The sequence below is a fragment of the Macrobrachium nipponense genome, chromosome 36 (assembly GCF_015104395.2).
Source record: "Macrobrachium nipponense isolate FS-2020 chromosome 36, ASM1510439v2, whole genome shotgun sequence".
In the NCBI taxonomy this organism is placed as follows: Eukaryota; Metazoa; Arthropoda; class Malacostraca; order Decapoda; family Palaemonidae; genus Macrobrachium; species Macrobrachium nipponense.
In genome coordinates this window covers 17,857,857-17,867,484 of record NC_087220.1, presented here as the reverse complement: position 1 = coordinate 17,867,484, position 9,628 = coordinate 17,857,857, and positions in this window count along the sequence as shown.

Below are 9,628 nucleotides of genomic sequence, written 5' to 3'. Positions count from 1 at the left end.
TATCTAGTCCCCGTCCACTTTCACCAAAATATTTACTATTACAATCCATACACGGTAGTTCGTAAACGCCTGGGACTATGGGATTTTTATCATTGTTATTGTTTCTTACCTTATCCCATAGTCCCAGGCGTTTACGAACTACCGTGTATGGATTGTAATAGAAAAGTTCTCTTCTCCTTCCTAGTCATCCTTCCTCAACACATGTCCATACCATCTCAATCGTGACACTCTTCTCACTTCTGCCTGCCCTTCTTATTTCATCATTTCCCAATCTCTCAAGCAGCGATATTCCCATAATCCACCTCACATTCCCATCCCTGTTCTCTCAAACTTTACTTCCTCTTTTCTTCTTAGAGCCCATGTTTCTGATCCATACATTAACACTGTTCTTATCATTGTGCTATACATAGATATTGACCTTTTGATTGATTGGCATTTTCTTATCACACACTGCTCCAGCTACTTCTTTCCACTGCCCCTATACAGCTTTTATCTACTGTCAACTTCAGCCTCATATCCTCCCTCTATGCTTCAAGAAATCCTATTTATTTACATTTCTGCCGGTTTTATAATCGAGCTTCTTTCTGGCATTACTATTCTGTCTCTATCTTCCCTACTACTCAGCAAAACCTCTGTTTTATTCAAGTTCACCTTTAAGCCAGCCCTTTCTAAAGACTCCTGCCGGAAGTAATCACCAAATCATCGGCGTATAACAACTCCTACAACTCTGCATCCCTGATCTCTCCATTCAACACATCCATGACCAGCACAAACAAAAATGATCTTAATGCTGACCCCTCATGTGATCTCACACTAACTTTAAAGTTTTCTTTTTCCCCAACTGCGGTTATTGTTTTGTGCTCGCTCTTTGATGTATCATCTCGACCAGCCTGACCAACTTTTTCAGAGACTTTCCTCTTTCTCAAACACCAAACCATCACTTCTCTTAGGATTCTATCGTATACTTTCTCTAGCCTCTTTCCCTGTAACTGACTTACTATGAAGATGGCATTCACAGGCCCCCCTCCTCTAATGAATCCATACTGTTGTTTCCCAGTTTTTACAACCTCTCTTAATCTTTCATTCAGTATCTTCACCAAAACTTCCAGTTCATGCTCTGTTGATTGATTTCTTAGTAGTTACCACAATCTGTTTAATCTCTCTACTGCTTGTGAGACTACCAATTTTGAAGGAATCAGTACAAAGAGATATCGTCATACAAAAGAGGGTGCCCTTCCCTGCTACGTGCCTTTTCCTCCATTAGAATTACTTTGCTTCTTCATGGAAATCCTGCAGACAATATACTTTTAATTATCAAGATCTCTGAGACCGGGACCTAGAAAGAAATATAATGCTAAAATTCTGACCTGTAACTTTATCTTTGACAGTGAAAAATATGGCAAGGTTAACCATGGAAGACCTACAAGCGACCTTCATATAAATTAGACAAAAATTGGGCAATGATGATAATACATAGTTTTGAACTGTAGCAATAATTTAGTAACATTTTGACAAACTTGCTGAAAACAGGATATCTCATATTCAACAAATGGTCTGATAACTTATTCCATTCATCATGGACTCCATTAATTTATCATTTGTATGTTTTTTATTCTGAGATCTACTTGTTTATTGACATTCTCTCTCTCTCTCTCTCTCTCTCTCTCTCGTCTCTCTCTACCTCTCTCTTCTCCTCTCCTCTCTCTGCATTGACTTCTCTGTATCGCAACCTTTTATTCTTCCTTGAGTGCCTGTTCACTTTTCTCCCTCTATTTTCACCAGTTATCTTCCTGTCTCTCGCTTTCTTCCTGGTTACCAAAAACGTGTTCATTAAAATTATTATACTGTATTATGAAAATTTACACACTGCCTGAGCATGTAGTTAAGCTGATATTTGTTTCAAGCAAGCTCATTATAACGATAAGTGAAAGAGAATAGAATTGCTTTCGTTAAGCTTGTAAGACGAAGCATTCTGTCGGCGAATGAATGGGACGAATTATATCAGATTACAGAGGAAGATTTGTCAGAAAAATGTCTGACTAAATGCAGTAAGGCAAAATAAAAAAAAGAAGCCTAAATGAAAAGAATGTAGTGAAAACAGAATGAAGGGAAAGAGCAAAAGACTGAAGGATTGTAGGGATACTAATCTTTCTCTTCCGGCGAAACGGTTACAAAGAAGAAACTCTTTTCGCTTCTAATGTCTTGTCATCCTTGAAGAAAAGCAATTTTCTTCAAATCTGACAGGTATTCGCATTTCAAAACATGAACAAATGGACCTATATCCTGGAGTAAAAGAAGGTATTTATCTTTCCGAAACCATACAATTTGTCCTTTTCCCTATTAAAGAGCTATTTCCCTGAACAGGATATCTTGGGAAGCGTTATCCCTTAAGAAATGAACGCATTTAGCCTAGAAAGCACCCAAAACCAATTGAACATTTGAATTGAACTATTCTCTCTTAATGAAAAAAAAAAATATAGAGATGCTGAGTCTATTGGAGCTTGGGAAAATTTTTGAACAGTTGATTCGTTCCGAAATTTCTGTCTGATTCATTTAAGTAACTTTTGTAAGGAATAACTTTCGGATGGTTTCAAATACTAAGGAATCAGTAAATCCATTGGTCATCATGAAAAGCCTGAATTTAAGTCACTCTTATTACGTTGGAATTCCAACAACAAGTATTCAGGGTATGTATTCCGCATCATAATCGCTTAATTTTCAAAATAGTGCAAGCGTTGATTTGAGCTATGTAATTAAACTTTAACACTCAATGCAGGAAAGTTCCAAATGTTGAGCTGCTTGATATGTCAACACAGAACTTCATCAACGTCACTTCAAATTGCCAACTCACAGAACACAATACGTTTCTATTTTCTTCACGATTGAAGCCTTTCCTTTACAATATACTTCTGTTCCATCTACTGAGTGCTTTCTGTGCATTTCTCTTCCCCTCTCTCCTAAAATTCTAAATGATTAGCTATGTTCACCATCCTGTGTCGTCTGTTCCCCCAAAACTTTGCCATGTTTACCATCCCAACTGTTTTTTTTTTCTTTTTTTTTTACTACAGATATACTACACATCTACTTTCTCTCAACAACTTCAGCCTTTTTCTTTGCAACTAGTTCAACATCCATTGTTGTCACTTTCGTAAAAAAAAGTTGATCCTATGGTTCATTGTTAGGTTTCAAACTAGGTTTCACAGGCACTTCAAATTCCATCCTTATAGGATACACTATACCATCGTCCAATATATTTACTTATAAAAATCAATACTCACCAAATACTTTCATTGTATCATTATTTATCTTGACATTGAATTCTTTTTACTTCTGACTCTCATTTCCCACCGGAATCTGGCTTTGTTCGCATTGCCTCTTGACTTTCTGCTCTAACCAGAGCAGTATTAAATCATCTGATTATATATATATATATATATATATATATATATATATATTATATATATATATATATATTAGATAAATATATATATATATATATATATATATATATATATATATATATAGTATATATATAAGATATATATAGATATATAGTATTATATATATGGGGGGGGGGGAGATATATATATATACTATATATATATATATATATATATATATATATATATATATATATATATATATATATATATAAATAGATATATATATATATATATATATATTATATATATATATATTTTAAGTAATCAAAGTCCACAAATTATGTAAAATGTGTATTAAAAAATAACTAAAAACGGGAGCGGGATTTCGGGCGACTCTTGATCAGTAGACCTCATCAGCCGTACTGAGTACGGCTGATGAGGTCTACTGATCAAGTAGACGGAAGCTCCCGTCGTTTTATGTATTTTTAATGACATTTTACATAATTGTGGACTTTGATTACTTGAAGATTTTCCAGTCAACGTTATGGTGATTTTTTTAGATATATTATCTAATTAGTATATAATAAATATATTATATATATATATAGATAAATATATAAAATATAATAATATAAATATTATATTATGTATTGTATATATATATATTTATAGCATATAGATTATTATAATATACTATAATATATATATTAATAGTATATATATATATAATATTGTATAATAATACGTGTATATATTCCTTAGCTCTAAAACCATATTTGTTATTCCCTCACGTGTCACGTCTCTTTTTGACCTGACCTTTTAAAAGATTTAAAGGTTTAAGGTCGCCAATAAACAGCTCAGGCAAGGTACAGGTCACCACGCTTACCCACAGTGCTCTAATATATACACATTGTAAAGACCAGATGTCTCTATCTATGCGTGACCTGGTAAGCAAGGCATAGGTTACTCTACTCCATATGTATACCTATGTGTTCCCTGGAACAACTTATCTCTAGCTCACAAGGAAAGTATGATACGTACCTGAAAAAAATTATGTCTGATCTGTGTGGGATTTGGTTAAGAGAATGCTGATTACAAATGTATTTATCAGTTCCAAGACAGTACTCTTCTGGTTAAAGGGCGAGTCTCCTCTCTTAGAGGAAGGAAGGCAGAGAAGGTAACACATGTTAAGACCATCGATTCAAGAGCCTGAAGATGAAATTTTGCAACTCTCTCTCTCTCTCCTCTCTATCTCTCTCTCTCAAATCTCTCTCTCTCTCTCTCTCTCGTCTCTCTCTTCTCTACTCTCTCTCTCTCTTCTCTCTCTCTCTCTCTCTCTCTTCAAGCCTTCAAGAAGTAGTAAGAGAATCTGCTCTCAAGTTGGCGATAAATTTCCTTCGTCTTTCAGGACAGACTCGCACTTTAAAGTCCTTTTTTGAAGATTCCCAAACGTTTTTAGCCTGTCGCTAAGGGACGATTATACGTATTCAGAATTATTATGCAACAGGAGAAATTTTATTCATATAAAATTCAGGTACCTAGGGAAATAACACTAAACAAATTACTACTAATGCTGATGGAGAAACAAATCTGCAGTTGCATAATGCAGCTATATTTTACAAATATAAATCTTCACAAAGCTTTCGAGAATCTTTACGATTCTCCTTTTCTATCTGACTCAGAGAAGAAAAGACGTAAGACAAGAGAAGTTGTTTACATATTAAGGAACCCAGTTACTAGCAACTAGAGCATTAAATTCAGGCCTTATAAAAGGCATATTTCTCGAGTTTTACATCATTCAAGTTCGCATAGTAAATTTTTTTTAATCTCTCCATACAATTTTTTCTCTCGATTACTGTTTCTTAAAACAACGATGTATTCTATTCATGCGTAGAATACATTATTGTCTGCTTCTCTTCGAGAGACATAAAATTAAGATTTGCAAATATTACACCACATAAATCGTTTAATATGGAGTTCACTATACCTCAGGAAGAACTTACAGCTATGTGGTAATGTAAAATAAACTCCCAGTTTCGAATCCTGCCAAGGGGCAGAAACACTTGCTAATTATAATTCCCTTTGCTTATTATTCCCAAGGTATAGTGAATTCCATGTTGTTACTTTCGATTAATATTTATGAGCACAAAAGATACGTGTAATAAACTCTAATGTATCTGGCGTTGATAATTCGTAGCAATTATCATGAAATCATATCTGTCTTGATATACAACTGATCTGTCACTTTAAAAATATTTCTTTCACTTTGTTTACGAGCTAAAAGTGTTTGCTTAAAATTAACGTACATTGGGTATGAACAATTTTCCTGAGTATTTTGCCTGGTGCCTTCATCAAAAGAGCTAATACCTTTTATTGTCATTCAATCATCTTTTTTATTAGCTACACAACACCTGATTATCAGGTTTTTCGACAAACTACGTTACAAACAATAAAATATATACTGAGAGGTGGAAAAGTACACCATGGTTTCTAGAATCAGAATTTTATCATATTTGCCTTAACAAAATAAACAAGTACAGTAAACCTTGCTTAGTGTCTGCTATAATTCACTATAAAAGGACATCATTAAAAAAACGCTTTATGGATTTTACATATTTTGAAACTTGTATTGCAAGTGATTCAAAGCAATTCATTCTATTACATATTGCAATAGTTATAAAGTACTGAAATTCTGAGTGTAAACCTATAATGATATTAATTCATGAACATTTCTGAAGAATACAAGGAGATTCCATATCCCATCTTTTCCAGAAATGAATTAACATTATACCACTAGCAGCAGCTAAACTTCCAAAAGTTGAAATGCATCTAAAAATGTTAAGCCAACTAATCTTCAAGGAAGCCATAAGGTCCTGAATTTGTATCAAGTAGAAAGTGTTGCATCTGTTGAGACGCATGATTTACTAGATTCATAAGATATAGCAAGAGGTGAAACAATCAGTGCTGTGAGAGAATGAAGAGGGGACATAAGACTATGTTGTTATACCTGTTTATTCCTGATGATCAGGAATTATCTGAAGGATGAATGCAAATATGGAGAGTGAGAGAAGGTTGGTTGAACGTTCTGCTATAAGCTTCTTTAGGGAAAAAAGAGGCTGTTACAAATTCGATCGAGTTCTGTATTGTATGTAGCTCATTCTCTCCCTGCTAACAAAATTATTCGGAAGAAAAGTGTTCAATGTTTTCAGGAAGATTCTAGGCCAGGAAACACCAGCTACCTAGCAGTAACAAGTGGTACAAACACCAACCTGAGGGAGTGATAGAAAACGATCAAGCAAAGATACTCTGGGACTATGGTATCAGAACAAATAGGGTGATACGTGCAAATAGACCAGACATGACGTTGATTTATAAAATCAAGAAGAACGTAACACTCATGGATGTCGCAATAGTATGGGACACCAGAGTAGAAGAGAAAGAGAGAGAAAAGCTTGATAGTTATCAAGACCTGAAAATAGAAATAAGAAGGATATGGGATATGTCAGTGGTAATACCCATAATCATAGGAACACTAGGCACGATCCCAAGATCCCTGAAAAGGAACCTGGAAAAACTAGATGCCGCAGTAGCTCCTGGACTCTTGCAGAAGAGTGTGCTCCTAGAAACAGTGCACATAGGAGGAAAGTGATGGACTCCTAAGGATGCAGGATGCAACCCGGAAATCCACACTATAAAAACCACCCAGTCGAATAGGATGACTGTGATAGACCAATATGATAATGCAATCAAGAGGACGATGCCAAATTCTGCTCACCATCACTGACATCGCTGAAGCCTATAATGGTACTAATATCAGTGAAGAGTCGTTTTCCTTATATGTAAACTTTTCTTCAGTGTGAGTGGAGCCTAATGATGTCATAGGTTAAGGTCAATATTGTGTTCAAATCCCTTACCTACGATTTTGATGACTCTGGCATAGGGAACTCACTTTTACTCTGATAAGTACCAGAACCATTAAACTTGGTTCTAAATAATTCTTGCAAAAATTAGGTAGGGTTATAAATCACGCACTTGCCAACTTTCACCTTTATCCGATGTTTTAATAAAAATCTTGCCGAAAAACAGTGTTTCATCGGCTTTGAATCCCTTAGTATTATGTGCTTCTTTACATAAATAATTTGTTCTCCGGTAAGGTAGTAGCCCAATAAACCAAAAAATAGAATAATGAAGGCCACATTCACACCTTCACTAATAAATCTAGAATGAACATCTGTTACAGAAAACAAAGAAATAGTTGAGTCTTTACATTACATATTCATTCTAATACTTGCTACGGCTCTGTGTAACCTTATCTAGTTACTGTGGCAATAAACAGAGCGGGTGTCCTCTCATACCTTGTCAGGATTAATCCTCGAGATCAAAAGATGCTACGAAACGTCTCATGTTTCGCTAAAATGTGAGTTTCCCTCTTAATGCGCTTCACGTAATGAGACTCGAGATCCGCGAATTCATTCTATTTTCCCCTCCTTATTCTGCTTCAGGTTCAAGTAAGAAGCAACGCCTTTGTCATAAGAGAGCGTTACGGGTATCGGAAATTGAAACTAAAATACAATTATGAACAATTTATATCACGGAAACTCTCTCTCTCTCTCTCTCTCTCTCTCTCTCTCTCTCTCTCTCTCTCTCTCTCTCTCTTAATTGAATTTTATAAGTACGTCTCTTTTTGCTTTTCCACTAAGGAAACCCTTGAACTGCTGAACTTACGTCCACTGCATATTTTACTAATCTCCGCGAAACCGCCCAACGAAATTATCCATCGGGATCACCTCTCTCTGGTAATTTACTGAGATAACAGACACGAGCAACGAGATCGTCTGAGCCCCTGAATTACAAACATATTTGTTTCCCTTACTGTAGATGCTGTTAGTTATCTGTAGAAATGGGTTTTGTTAGTTGTCTAGATACTGTGTATAATGGAATACATTATATTCCCTCTCTTTGACATAGATGAATAAGCTTTATTCATTCGTTCATTCTAGGCTCTTAGATTAGCAAGTACTTTCAGTAGTATATTTCTATACTAGTTTCGATACACTTCGTATATGCTATACAATAATAATTACCTAAAAATATCATTACTGCAACCTACTGTATATCATAAGATTAAGTGTTGAGTATTGTGAAATAAGAAAAATAAAAAGTACATTACTTTGTGCTTACTATAAATCTTTATTGCTCTTATATGTAAAAGTTTAATTAATTAACACATTCAAGGTTGTTAGGAACATCTCAGGAACAGAGGTTTTTCAAGGGCATGTTCGATCATCCAGCCTCCCTTGCCGTTTTCACTGATAGTTAAGATTGTGTCTAAGAGTAACAGCTAACATTGATCTTTCCCTGTTCTCTATTAGTGCCATCAACTGCCTGGTTTGTGAATATTTCATTAAGGCCACTAAGGCAAATTCACATAAGTTTTATGAATGGTACTATAACCGAGTTATCAGCGTTAATTCCAGAATTTAAAGAGGACTGCAGTCAATTGCCAAATAGGGTATTGAAAAGCAAAGTGATCCATTATGTTGAGCAGTTAGAATAACGGATGAGATGTTTATGATACAAAAATTGAGTTATTGACGAGATAATTCACTGCTGTGGCTTCCAGAAGATACATACTCTATTCAAAGAAACATATAAGAGCAGAAATTTGTATATTGAGGAGGAGAAAGAATTCTTTCTAAAGTTAATTTTGTTTCGTCTGGAGCTGGAGGGAAAGTAGTGATTTGGATTCTTCGGTGAAGCTGTCAAAGTGTCTCCATAGGTGATCATAACTAAGTATTAAAAACGTAATTTTACTTCCAATGTTTGCTGGTTTCTACTTTGTTATATGAGTGTGGGTGTATGCATATAAGATATCCTCACGCGAATAATGAAAGAAGAAGGTACCAAGACTTTCAACTTTTATTTCAAAGTCATCTTCAGGGTGTTAAACAATTTTGAGAAAATAACTTACACATGAAAGCAATATGAGGTTACAGATAAACAATAAAACAAAAAATTAAACAAATTTCCTAAAAGATTATAAAATAAACATTGTTAAAAAAACATACTTAGCGGAAATATGCAGTTACTACAAATCACATTATAAAACTATCTGTTTGTATAATATCTAACAACTCGTTTAACTTTTAAGTCATTAAGAATAACCTTTTCAACAATTCGTCCATTTAAAAAGACCAATTGCTCAGATTCACGTTCCTAAAAGAACTAATCAGGCATCCTTCTAC